The 13,404-nt window shown below is 51.5% G+C and overlaps 1 protein-coding gene across 5 annotated transcripts in view; it reads left to right on the plus strand.

Moving 5' to 3' along the window:
- Positions 1-13,404, plus strand: part of PPP1R16A (protein phosphatase 1 regulatory subunit 16A) — a 27,343-nt gene continuing 13,939 nt past the window's right edge. The window contains exon 1 of one of the 5 annotated variants that reach the window (XM_009213800.2): positions 1-140. The gene's annotated coding sequence lies outside the window, so the exon portion shown is untranslated. The other 4 variants (XM_009213804.4, XM_009213802.4, XM_009213801.4 and 1 more) reach the window with 4 other exon arrangements.

Below are 13,404 nucleotides of genomic sequence, written 5' to 3' on the forward strand. Positions count from 1 at the left end.
AGCGCGGGCCGGAAGTGTAGCGTTGCCATGGCGAGAGCCGGGCGCGGGGCCCGCCCCCGCAGCGCCTCGGGGAGCGCGGGGCCCACTGACCCGCGGAAGCCAGCGGACCCACTTACGCGGCGGCCGGCGCGGGACACGAGGTGAGGCGCGGACTCCCGGGTGCTGCAGCAGGAGCGGAGCGAAGGAGAGGGGCCCCGGCCAGGGACAGCCGTGGCGGGCCCGGGAAGGAGGGGCACTGGGTCGACACCGGGAGAGGAGGCCGGGCCGTAGAAAGATGAGGCCGAGGGGAGGGAGGAGGCCGGGGGGGGGCGGAAGGAGGAAGAGACCGAGGGGGGAGAGGAGGCTGGCGAGGGAGAAGGCTGGCGAGGGAGGAGGCCGGGGAGGGGCCCTCGGGAGACGCGGCTGCCGGCACGCGGGCGCCCAGGGCACAGGTCCCGCCGGGCCGCCTTGGGCGTTGCTGGCTGAGGCCCAGGGCAGCAGGTGCCAAGGGTCAGGAAAGGCAGGGAGCCGAAGGCTGCCGGTGGGCGCTTCGCATTTTGTTCCAAGGCGAAGGTGTGTGGATTCTCCGCAGCCCGTCGGTCAGGTAGACAGCTCCGGAATTATCCTCATTTTCAGATGAGGAAATTAAGGCCGCAGAGAAGGGACTTACCCAAGCTTTGTGTGGGCTTTGGAGCTAGGCTGAAGGAGAAAGGGGAGTCTCTGTCTGGGGCAAGTTCCTTCAACTTTCAGGGATTCACATGACCTCACTTGTAGCGTGGGGCGCCTGGACCACCCCTCAGGAATTGGGGTCAGGGCAACAATTACTAAGCAAGCACCCCGTCCGGGAGGGAGTGTCCGGGACTGGTGTGGGCCCCTGTCTGTACCAGAGCAGAGGCCCCGGGCACGGTGGGATTCATTTCCATGGGTGCAGAGACGGGAGGGGTGTACGGAGTCATTCTAGGCTTATGAGAGCCAGAGCAAAGTTAGCCCTCCCCAAACCTCTGTGCCTTCCTTTTCTTCCTGGATTCCTACTTGGGGGTGGAGGTGGAGGCCGGGGTACCGCTGCCTTTTTCAAAGCGTGTCTACTACAGCAGTGAGCCCTCCTGGGCGTCTTGGCGCCCCTGTTGCTTCCTGGACGTGTTGGGATTTCTCTAGAAGGGTCTTGGCTGCAGTACCCTGGGCCTCCTGAAGAGGCCTCTGGCTGCGCTGCCTGATTCAGGGACCCAGAGCCACGACTCGCCGAGAGGAGCTCCGGCGGCGTGCAGCTGGGTTGCCTGAGGGGCTGGGGGCTGCCTCGTGGACTTACACACATACTGGCTCCATGCTTGTCACTGTGGTGGACGCTCAGAGCTCTGCAGGGCCAGCTGCCTGTCCCTGCCCCAAGTCCTCCAGGCTCGGGTTGGGATGGGGGAGGCTTTAGGGCGTCCTCCCCCGTCCCGGTGCTCGAGCTGGATTTCCTCCCTGTTGGCTGGAGCCATCCCTCCTGTCTCTTGATTGGCCTGTCCTGGCCTCATCCCTCACCTGCTTGGGATGCACCTGGACTCCGCTTTGCCTGGAGGATTGCCTGGGGTGGCGCCTAGCAAGGGGGCTCCTCCTGTATGACTCCACTTTGGGGTCTGTGTAGGGATTCTTGAACCTCTGGTCTGAATGAACAGCTGATTGATACAGCTCTCCGCTGCCTGCGGCTTAGGAACCTCAGTCTCAGGTGACCCCACAGACCGTACCAGCACCACCAGCTCCACCCTGCTCTGCCTTGAGCGTGTCCTACCCTAGCACTTGTGCCACATCTACCCATTGGCCAAATGAGAACTAGGTGGCAGTTCCAGGCCCTTCTTTCATGCCGAGGCTCTCCCGGCACTGGTGCACGCACACCTAAGTGAGGCCTTTTCATCAGACTTGCTCAGCTAGGAGCTCGGAGCCTCCCATGTCACATCCTTTGCTGGGAGCCCTGTGCCGCAGGCTCAGTAGCTGTTCACCTGGTCAGCCCACCGCACTTACTGAGTGCTTCCTATGAGTCAGGAACCGCCAAGTCCTGAGGATGCAGCAGGGAAACAAACAGTAAGTGGCATGTCAAGGATTAAAACAGGGTGATGAGATAAGAGAATGACAAGGTAACCACAGAAGATCTCTGAGGAGGTCGCACTTAAGATGTGATCCGAGTCCCAAGAAGGAGCATGCTGTCCTAAGATCTGGTGGAAGAACTTTCCAGACAGAAGGAGCAGCTGATGAAGGTGGGGGTGATGATGAAGCTGGTAACACCAAATAAATGTGCTAGAGCAGGAGTTGGCCAGCTTTTACCATGAAGGGCTAGGTAGTAAACATTTTAGGCTTTGCTGACCATGTGGCTTTCTGGTTTTTTGTTTGTTTGAGATGGAGTCTTACTCTGTCGTCCAGACTGGAGTACGGTGGCATGATCTCCGCTCACTGCAACCTCTGCCTCCCGGGTTCAAATGATTCTTCTGCCTCAACCTCCCCAGTAGCTGGGATTGCAGGCACATGCCACCATGCCAGCTAATTTTTGTATCATTTTTTTTGAGACAGTCTTGCTCTGTCGCTGGGCTGCAGTGCAGTGGTGTGATCTCAGCTCACTGCAACCTCCGTCTCCCGGATTCAAGCGATTCTCCTGCCTCAGCCTCCCAAGTAGCTGGGACCTCAGGTGCATGCCACCATGGCCAGCTAATTTTTGTACTTTTAGTAGAGATGGAGTTTCACCATGTTGGCCAGAATGGTCTTGAACTCCTGACCTCATTATCCTCCTGCCTCGGCCTCCCAAAGTGTGGGGATTACAGGCGTGAGCCACCACGCCCAGCCCATGCATTGATTTTTTACATCAAAATTTATTGAGGTGTGACTTACAGTAAGATGCACCTATTTTAATGGGTTTTGTGTGATGGGTTTGGTTTGATGTTTTTTTTTTTTTGACAGAGTCTCGCTCTGTCGCCCAGGCTGGAGTGCAGTGGCGCAATCTCAGCTCACTGCAAGCTCCGCCTCCCGGGTTCACACCATTCTCCTGCCTCAGCCTCCCAAGTAGCTGGGACTACAGGTGCCCACCACCACACCCGGCTAATTGTTTTTTGTAGTTTTGGTAGAGACGGGGTTTCACCGTGTTAACCAGGATGGTCTCGATCTCCTGACCTCGTGATCCGCCCGCCTGGGCCTCCCAAAGGACTGGGATTACAGGCGTGAGCCACCGCGCCTGGCCTGTTTGATGGGTTTTGTAAACACCGTCATAATCCAAATATAAAACATTTCCGTTGTCCCCAGAAGTTCTCGTGCTCCTCTGTGGTGGGCCCTTCCTCACACCCAGCCCAGGCATCAGTGATTTGCTTTCGATTACTGTAGGTTTGGTGTCCTTTTTTAAGAATTTCACATTGGCCCAGCGTGGGGGCTCACGCCTATAATCCCAGCACTTTGGGAGGCTGAGGCGGGCTGATCACCTGAGGTTGGGAGTTGGAGACCAGCCTGACCACCATGGAGAAAACCCGTCTCTACTAAAAATACAAAAAATTAGCCAGGCATGGTGGCGCATGCCTGTAATTCCAGCTACTCGGGAGGCTGAGGTAGGAGAATCCCTTGAACGTAGGAGGCAGAGGTTGTGGTGAGCCGAGATCGCACCATTGCATTCCAGCCTGGGCAAAAAGAGCGAAACTCCATCTCAAAAAATGAAATAATTTCACATCAGTGGAGTCACATGGAATGAATACTTTTGTGTCTGATTAATTTTGCTAGATGACACTGTTTTGGAGATTCAAGTGGTTATGTGTATCCGCAGTAGATTCCCTTTTTCTTTCTTTTTTTTTTGTTTCTTTGAGACAGAGTCTTGCTCTGTCGCCCAGGCTGGAGTGCAGTGGTGCGATCTCGGCTCACTGTAACCTCCACCTGCTGGGTTCAAGCAATTCTCCTGCTTCAGCCTTCTGAGTAGCTATGATTACAGGCGCCTACCACCATGCCCTGCTAATTTTTTGTATTTTTAGTAGAGACAGGGTTTCACCGTGCTGGCCAGGCTGGTCTCAAACTCCTGACCTCATGATCCGCCTGCCTCGGCCTCCCAAAGTGCTGGGATTACCGGTGTGAGCCACTGTGGCCCGGCCTTTTCTTCTTCTTCTTCTTCTTTTTTTTTTTTTTTTTTTTTTGAGATGGAGTCTCGCCAAGTACAGTGACTGCATCTCAGCCATTGTAGCCTCAGCCTCCAGGGTTCAAGAGATTCTCCTGCCTCAGCCTCCCAAGTAGCTGGGACTATAGGCGTGCACCACACCCATCACTTTTTGTATTTTTAGTAGTGACAGGGTGTCGCCATGTTGGCCAGGCTGGTCTCAAACTCCTGACCTGAAGTGATCTGCCTGCCTCGGCCTCCCAAAGTGCTGGGATTATAGGCATGAGCCACTGCTCCTGGCCAGTTTATAGTTTTCTTATTTTTTATTTTATTTTTATTTATTTATTTTTGAGACGGAGTCTTGCTCTGTCACCCCGGCTGGAGTGCAGTGGCACAATCTTGGCTCACTGTAAGCTCCACCTCCTGGGTTCAAGCAGTTCTCCCTGCCTCAGCCTCCGGGGTAACTGGGACTACAGGCACATGCCAGCACACCCGGCTAATTTTTTGTATGGTTTTATTGAGCTTGTTTTTGAGAGACAGAGTCTCACTCTATCAATAGATGATGCGAGTGGATCTTACACTGCCTCTGCTTCCTGAGTTCAAGATTCTGCCCCTTCAGCTTCCTGAGGTTGGGATTCACAGGCTGCCACACCACACTAGCTACTTTTTGTAATTTTAGTAGAGATGGCTCACCATGCTGGCCAGATGGTCTTTGCCTTGACTCGTGATTCGCCTCTCGGCGCCCCCTGCCCTGCTGGATTAGGTGTGAGTCATGCCCAAACAAAAAGTTTTTAAGAGTCTCGCCTTCCAGGCTGGAGGCAGTGGCTGATCTCAGCTCACTGTAGCCACTCCCTGCTCCCCTGCCCATTCTTGCTCAGCCTCCAGGCTGGGACTACAAGGCCACACTCAGCCTGCCATAGGTCTCAGTAGAGACGGAGCCTCACAGCAGCAGGCCAGGATGGTCTCATCTCCTGACCTAGATCCGCCTGCCTCACTCTCCCAAAGTGCTGGGATTACATTGAGCCATCACCAAGGCCTGCCCCTACTATTTTTGTATTTTGTGAGATCAGCTGGCCATTTTGGTCAGGCTGGAAGTACATTTTGGCCAGGCTTGTCTGAACCTGACCTCAGGTGACCAAAATTCTCCCCTCAACTCCCAAAGCTATGATGTACCCAGAAGTAGGATATGCCTTCATTTTTACATTGTGTGGCTGACAGAATTACGTTCTGTTCTGTAACCATAGTTCACATGTCAGTATTTCTTTTTTTTTTTTTTTGAGACGGAGTCTCGCTCTGTCGCCCAGGCTGGAGTGCAGTGGCCGGACCTCAGCTCACTGCAAGCTCCGCCTCCCGGGTTCACGCCATTCTCCTGCCTCAGCCTCCCGAGTAGCTGGGACTACAGGCGCCCGCCACCTCGCCCGGCTAGTTTTTTGTATTTCTTAATAGAGACGGGGTTTCACCGTGTTAGCCAGGATGGCCTCGATCTCCTGACCTCGTGATCCGCCCGTCTCGGCCTCCCAAAGTGCTGGGATCACAGGCTTGAGCCACCGCGCCCGGCCACATGTCAGTATTTCTATCTACAGAGCCAGGCAGTGTGTATAAATTAGATTTCCTCATCTGTGGGTCCAGTGTACCAATTCCTGCCCCCTGCAAATGATGTTCTTGACTGGCTTCAAGTTCAAAGGCTTTCCTCTTGTTTCATGAATCATCAGTCTCCTTTATCACATGAATTTTTTGAACTTTGTTATCCTATGTGTTGTGTCCTTCTGTTTTCTTTATTTTTTTTTATTTTTTCATTTATTTTTGGAACAAAGTCTTGCTCTGTTGCCCAGGCTGGAGTGCAGTGGCAGCATCTTGGCTCACTGCACCCTCTGCCTCCTGGATTCAAGTGATTCTCGTGCCTCAGCTTCCCGAGTAGCTGAGATTACAAGTGCACGCCACCATGAACGGCTAACTTTTATATTTTTGGTAGAAACGGGGTTTTATCCTATTGGTCAGGCTGGTCTCGAACTCTTTTTTTTTTTTTTTGAGATAGGAGTCTCGCTCTGTCGCCCGGGGTGGAGTGCAGTGGCCGGATCTCAGCTCACTGCAAGCTCCGTCTCCTGGGTTTACGCTGCCTCAGCCTCCGGAGTAGCTGGGACTACAGGAGCCCGCTTAGTTTTTTGTATTTTTTAGTAGAGACGGGGTTTCACCGTGTTAGCCAGGATGGTCTCGATCTCCTGACCTCGTGATCCGCCCATCTCGGCCTCCCACAGTGCTGGGATTACAGACTTGAGCCACCGCGCCCGGCCTAATTTTTCGTATTTTTAGTGGAGACGGGGTTTCACTGTTTTAGCCAGGATGGTCTCGATCTCCTGACCTTGTGATCCGCCCGTCTCGGCCTCCCAAAGTGCTGAGCCACTGCGCCTGTCCTTTTTTTTTTTTAGAGATAGAGTCTTGTTCTGTTGCCCAGGCTGGAGAGCAGTGGTGCGATCAGAGCTCACTGCAACCTCAAACTCCTGGGTTCAATCAATCCTCCTGCTTTGGCCTCCCAAATGTTGGGATTACAGGCGTTAGCCACCATGCCCAGCCCTTCCCTGTTTTCTTTTTCCTTGACCACCTTCCCCTGCTCATCTCTCTGCTCTGACAGCTCCCACCATCCTTCCTTCCAGCTCTTAGGAATGTGCTGGCTGACTGTGAGCTCTCTTTCTTGGGAATACCCTCCTAGCTCCTGTCCCAGGTTTACAGGCATCTCAGTGGCTCACTGTGGCACCTGCGCCCTAGGTTGGTTGTCTAGACCCCACACCTCTCTTGTCCTAAGGCTGGGGGCCCTCGCGATCCCAGTGCTGCCTCCTTCCACACTCCCAGGCCCTGTGCCACTGGCACACCTGTCTGCAGGTCCCCTTCCCGCAGCCCCACCTAGAACGAAGGTCTGTGTCTCTGTGAGGGAGTGAACCCCCAGTCAGAACAAATCCTGGGTTACAGCGCTGACCCCTCCAAAGCTCACTTTTGTTATTTTCGTCTCCTCATCATTGTACTTGACAGACCTTAGTTGCCACATCTACTCCGTGGGGGTTTTGGCCCATTAGAGCTATGAAGCTAAATGAGGCAGTTCATAGGGAAGGGTGCTTGTGGTCCTGGCTTCTAGAAAGGTGTGATTTGCAGGGGCTGCTGGAAGCCCTCCCTGCCCTCTCTTCCCTTTCTTTTGGTCTAGGGCTGGCTTTTATCTTAAGTTCTCATTGAATCTCTTTTCAAATGCAGATGCCTCAGACTGCCAGCTTCTTTCATTTAGGCATCTGGGGCTTTGACACCTTGCTGTGAGTTAGTTTATTAGATTTATTTTGGAGCCAGGTGGCCAGGGGAAAGGAAATTGAAGAGGGAGATGCAGCTTCCCCTGATTTCTGGGGGGAGGCCTCCCCGATTCTCCAGCCCCTGACAGACATTGCGTGAGAGCTCATAGTTAGCAGGCCAGTCCCTGGTGTGGTCCACACGTATCTTCAGTCCCGGGCTGGAAGCATGATGTGTGCAAACGTCCAGATCACGGGGTCCTCCCACCCTCACAGCTTTAGCCAGGCAACTGTTACTGAGGTAAATAATGTTTTGTGTTTGTAGATCAAAAATAATGGAATAGTTTCAAGTTCATATGGTTCTGCTGCTAAGTGTTATGCAGGGGGAGTCTGAGAAGCACTGAGATCACTGAGAAATAAGACAGGTGCGGTGGCTTATGCCTGTAATCCCAGCACTTTGGGAGGCCGAGGCGGAACGAAGAACCTCATGCCAGGGGCCAGAAAGGAGGCTGAGACCAGAGTGTGAGTAGGAGTCAGCCCCCTGAGAGGTGGGAACAGAGAGGAGGCTCCTTAGGAAGCCATAGTGAGGAGGACATGTGGGACAGGCTCAAAGATTGACAAAGGAACCAGTAAAAAATAATAGAATAAAAAAAAAAAAAAAAAAAAGGCAAGGCGCAGTGCTTCATGCCTGTAATTCTAGCACTTTGGGAGGCCAAGGCGGGTGGATCACTTGAGGTCAGGAGTTCAAGAACAGCCTGGCCAACATGGTGAAACTGTGTCTCTACTAAAAATACAAAAAATTAGCCAGATGTGGTGATGTGCACCTGTAATCTCACCTACTCGGGAGGCTGAGGCAGGGGAATCCCGGGAACCTGGGAGGCGGAGGTTGCAGTGAGCTGAGATCGCGCCACTGCACCCCAGCCTGGGTGACAGAGAAAGACTCCATGTCAAACAAAAAGGACAAAAAGAGTAGAGTCTCAAACGGGCCCATGTATGTATGGGAACCTAATTCATTACCAAGGTGGTCCTGCAAACACTCTGGAGAGAAGCAGCTTTGAAATGAGTGGCACTGAAGGCCAGGTACAGGGGGCTCATGCCTGGAGTCCCAGCTACTCAGGAGGCTGAGGCATGAAAATTGCATGACCCTGGGAGGTGGAGGTTCCAGTGAGCTGAGATCGTGCCCCTGCACTTCAGCCTGGGTGACAAAGCAGGATTCTGTCTCAGGAAAAAAAAAAAAAGGTACTGAGCCAATTGGATATCAGTTTGGAAAAAATATGAAATCAGAGCCTGTATTAGTTAAGCATTGCTGTGTAACACATTATTCCCAAATGTAGTGATTCAAAACACTCACACCTGTAATCCCAACACTTTGGGAGGCTGAGGCAGGAGGATCATTTGAGCCCAGGACTTTGAGACCAGCCTGGGCAACATAGGGAGACCCCATTTCTGAAAAACAAAAGATAATAATTAGCTGGGCGTGGTGGTGCATGCTTGTAGTCCAGCCACTCGGGAGACTGAGGCAGGAGAATCGCTGGAGCTTGGGAGGTTGAGGCTGCAGTGAGCAGTGAATGCGCCACTATACTCCAGCCTGGGTGACAGGGTGAGACCCTCCGTCTCTCTCTCTAGTCATCATCATCGTCATCGTCATCTATCATCAACAACAGCATCTGTTATCTCACAGTCATGATAGGTCAGGAAAGTGAGAGCAGCTCAGAGGGTGACTCTGGCTCGTTAGGTTGTAGCCGTTCATGCTCTCGGCCTGGGCTGTGCCATCTGAAGGCTTGACTAGGGCTGGAGGATCTACTTTCAAGGCTGTTCACTCACATGGCTGCTGGCTGTTCCTCACCACATGGATCTCCCCATAGGGCTGCTTGAGTGTCCTCACAACATAGCGGCTGGCTTCCTGCAGGGTGAGTGATAAGAGATAGTGGGAAGGAATCTGCAGTACCTTCATATCCTAATCTTGGGCATCCCACATCTTCACTTCTGCCACACTTGATTCGTTATGAGTGAATTACTAAGTGTAGCCCACACCTTGAAGGAAAGGGGAATTAGGCTGCACCTTCTGAAGGTAGTATCAAAGAGTTTGTGGGTATGTTTTTAAACTACCACAGACCCCTACCTCACGCCATACACAAACATCAGCTCCAGGTGGCTTACAGACTTAAATATGACACAAACTATCATGCTTTTAGAAGATAATATAAATTATCTTTGGAAAGATGCCTCACCTCATTAATGCTCAGAGAAATGCAAATCGAAACTGTAGGGAGACACCACTACCCATGTTTCAGGTTAGCAAAGGAACACGTTCTTGCCTCCTGCCCCACCCTCTGTGCACACGTACACATATAGAGGATTGTGTATGATGTGAGTGTAAGAGCTGGGCACAGTGGTGTGCACCTTTAGTCCAGCCACTCAGGAGGATGAGGCTGGAGAATTGCTTGAGCTCAGGAGTTCAAGGCTGCAGTGAGCCGTCCTCGTGCACTGCACTCCACCCTGGGTCTTTTTCCTTCTGTCTGCTCTGGTGGGTGTGAGCTGGGCTGTCTGCTGGGGCCCTGGTGTGCACTCTGATGGCTCGTGCACCTTCTTATATGCATTGATTGTCATCTTATTGGGTGGGTGTTTAAGTCTTTGGCCCATTTTCCTGTTAATTATGATTTCCTTTTTGCTTTTTGGTGGCTGTTTTTTTTTTTTTGAGATGGAGTCTCACTGTCTTGCACTGTTGCCCGGGCTGGAGTGCAGTGGCACGATCTCCGATCACTGCAACCTCCGACTCCCTGGTTCAAGCGATTCTTTTGCCTCAGCCTCCTGAGTAGCTGGGATTACAGGCATGCACCACCACACCCAGCTAATTTTTGTATTTTTAGTAGGGACAGGGTTTCACCATGTTGGCCAGGATGGTCTTGATCACTTGACCTCGTGATCCACCCACCTCGGCCTCCCAAAGTGCTGGGATGACAAGCATGAGCCACCATGCCCAGCCTGGTGGCCCTTTTTGTATCCATCGTTGGTTGTGTGTTGCACATATTATTCCCCATTCTATGGCTTGCTTGTTCATTATTTTTATTTTTAATTTTTTTATGTTGAGATAATTGAAGATTCACATACAACCGTAAGAAATGATTCAGGCCAGGCATGGTGGCTCACGCCTGTAATCCCAGCACTTTGGGAGACCCAGACAGGAGGATCACCTAAGCCCAGGAGTTCGAGACCAGCCTGGGCAACATGGTGAAACGCCGTCTCTAAAATACACTAAAAAATTAGCTGGGCATGGCGGCATGTGCCTATAGTCCCAGCTGCTTGGGAGGCTGAGGTGGGAGGATCACTTGAGCCCAGGAGTTTGAGGCTGCAGTGAGCCGTGATTGCACCATTGTACTCCAGCCTGGGCAACAGAGCAAGACCCTGTCTACAAAAAATAAAAGGCCAGGCACACTGGCTCACACCTGTAATCCCAGCACTTTGGGAGGCTGAGGCGGGTGGATCACCTGAGGTCAGGAGTTTGAGACCAGCCTGGCCAACGTGGTGAAACCCCGTCTCTACGAAAAATACAAAATTAGCCAGGTGTGGTGGCGGGCACCTGTAGTCGCAGCTACTTGGGAGGCTGAGGCAGGAGAATGGCGTGAACCTGGGAGGCGGAGCTTGCAGTGAGCTGAGATCGCGCCACTGCACTCCATCCCGGGAGACAGAGTGAGACTCCGTCTCGGAGAAAAAAACAATAGATACAGAAAAATACATAAAAAATAAAAGAAATGGCTCAGAGATCCCTTGTAGACTTGGCAAATACCTCCGTGGTAACAGTGCCCGTGTCAGTGGAGTACAGTAGCTCAAGGGGATGTTGAATCATTGTGCTGCATTGACTTTGTTCAGATTTCACAGCTTTCCATGTGTCCACCTGTGTGTGTGTGGTTTAGTTCTGCGCCTCTGTCACTGTAGGGTTTGTGTGAGCCATGGCCAAGACGCAGCACAGCCACCATAGGGACCTCTTGAGCTGCCCTCTTACAGCCACAGCCACCTTCTTTTCCCAGCCTTAACCCCTGGGAGCCACTGGTATGTTCTCCATCTGTATGGTTTTGCCATTACAAGAATGTTGCATCAATGGAGTGCTATAGGGTGTGGGCGTGGAGGTCGGCATGATGTCCTGAGGTCCATCCAGTTGTGTGCACTGCGAGTGTGTTTCTTTGACTGGAGGAACCTTCCATGGTGTGGATGGACCACCATGTTTTTAACCATGTGGGTTAAATTCTTGTAACCATTCACCTGTTACAAGACATTTGGTTTTTTCCTCCAGTTTTTTGCTATTGTGAATAAAGTTACCATGAACTTTATGTAGTTTTTTGAGTGACTTAATTTTTTTTTTTTTTTTTTAATGAGACAGAGCCTCACTCTGTCACCAGGTTGGAGTGCAGTGGTGTGACCTCGCGCCACCACACCCGGCTAATTTTTGTATTTTTAGTACAGATGGGGTTTTGGCATGTTGGCCAGGCTGGTCTTGAACTCCTGACCTCCTGTGATCCCACCTGCCCCAGCCTCCGAAAGTGCTGGGATTACAGGCGTGGGCCACTGCGCCCGACTTAAATTTTCATTTCTCTGGGATAAAGGCCCATGAGCGCAGCTGCTGGTTGGCGTGGGAGTTGCATGTTGAGCTGTTTTGGTTTAAGAAACTCGCACACTGCTCTCCAGAGTGGTGGCTGTTTTATGCCACAGGTTTTCATCAGCTCCCTGTGAGACTCCTTTTTCCTCACATCCTTGCCATTTGGATTTGTGGGCAGCGGTATCTCGCTGTGGCTCTAATTTGCATTTTCTGAATGGCGGGTGATGTTGAGCATCTTGTCATGGACGCATTTGCCTTCTGTGGATCCTCTTCAGTGAAGTGTGTCTTCACGTCCTCTGCTCCTTTTCTAATTGGATGGTTTCATTTTGACTGCTGATTTTTTGAGACTCGTGTGTTCGTGACAGAAGTCCTTCGTTCTGTGTGTGGTCTGTGGATATTTACTCACTCAGTAGCTGTCTTTTCACCCTCTTCGCAGGATTTTTATAACAAGGCAAGTTTTTAATCTTGTCAAGGTCCAGTTTTTCAGTTTTTCTTTTTATAGACTGTGCTTTTGCTTTGGTGTCACCACTCTGTAGAATTGCTATTATTTCACCTTTACATTCGGTTTGCATTTCACCCAGGGTGGGGGTCAAGATTCTTTTTTTTTGTCTTTGGATTATTTTCTGTTACCCAGTCTGGAGTGCAGTGGCGTGATCTTGGCTCACTGCAACTGCCACCTCCCAGGTTCAAGCGATTCTCCCACCTCAGCCTTCAGAGTAGCTGGGGCTACAGGTGTGTGGCACCACAACTGGCTAATTTTTTGTATTTCTAGTAGAGACGGAGTTTCAGCATGATGGTCTCCAATTCCTGATCTCAAGCAATCCTTCCCCCTCAGCCTCCCAAAGTGCTGGGATTACAGGCATGAGTCACTGTGCCTGGCCCCAGCACCATTTACTGAAGACTTTTTCATTCCCAGCAGTGTCGTAAATTGCATGTCTACACATGTGTAGGGTTATTTCTGTTTTGTTTTTGGTCTTTTTTTTGAGACAGAGTCTTGCTCTGTTACCCAGGCTGGAGTGCAGTGTTGATTTCAGCTCATTGCAACCTCCGCCTCCCAGGCTCAAGTAATCTTCCCACCTCAGCCTCCCGAGTAGCTGAAACTGCAGGGGCGCACCACCGTGCCTGGCTAATTTTTAATTTTTTGTAAAGATGGGGGTCTCCCTATTTTGCCTAGGCTGGCCTTGAACCCCTGGGCTCAAGTGATCCTTCTGCCTCGGCCTCCCCAAGTGCTGGGACTGCAGGTGTGACCTGCCTCATCTGGCAATTTTCTGGACTCGACTGTCTTCCATTAGTTTATGTCTCTATGCCTAAGCCAATAACTTAGGTCTTACCTACCAAACTATACAATAAGTCTTGACATCTAACAGTGTAAATACCTCAAATTTGTTCTCTTTCAGGCTTATCCCTACTGTTCTTGGCCTTTTGTGTTTCATATAAGTGGAAAATTAGCTTGTGAGTTTCACACTGTTGGG

Source organism: Papio anubis, chromosome 8 (assembly GCF_008728515.1).
Source record: "Papio anubis isolate 15944 chromosome 8, Panubis1.0, whole genome shotgun sequence".
In the NCBI taxonomy this organism is placed as follows: domain Eukaryota; kingdom Metazoa; phylum Chordata; class Mammalia; order Primates; family Cercopithecidae; genus Papio; species Papio anubis.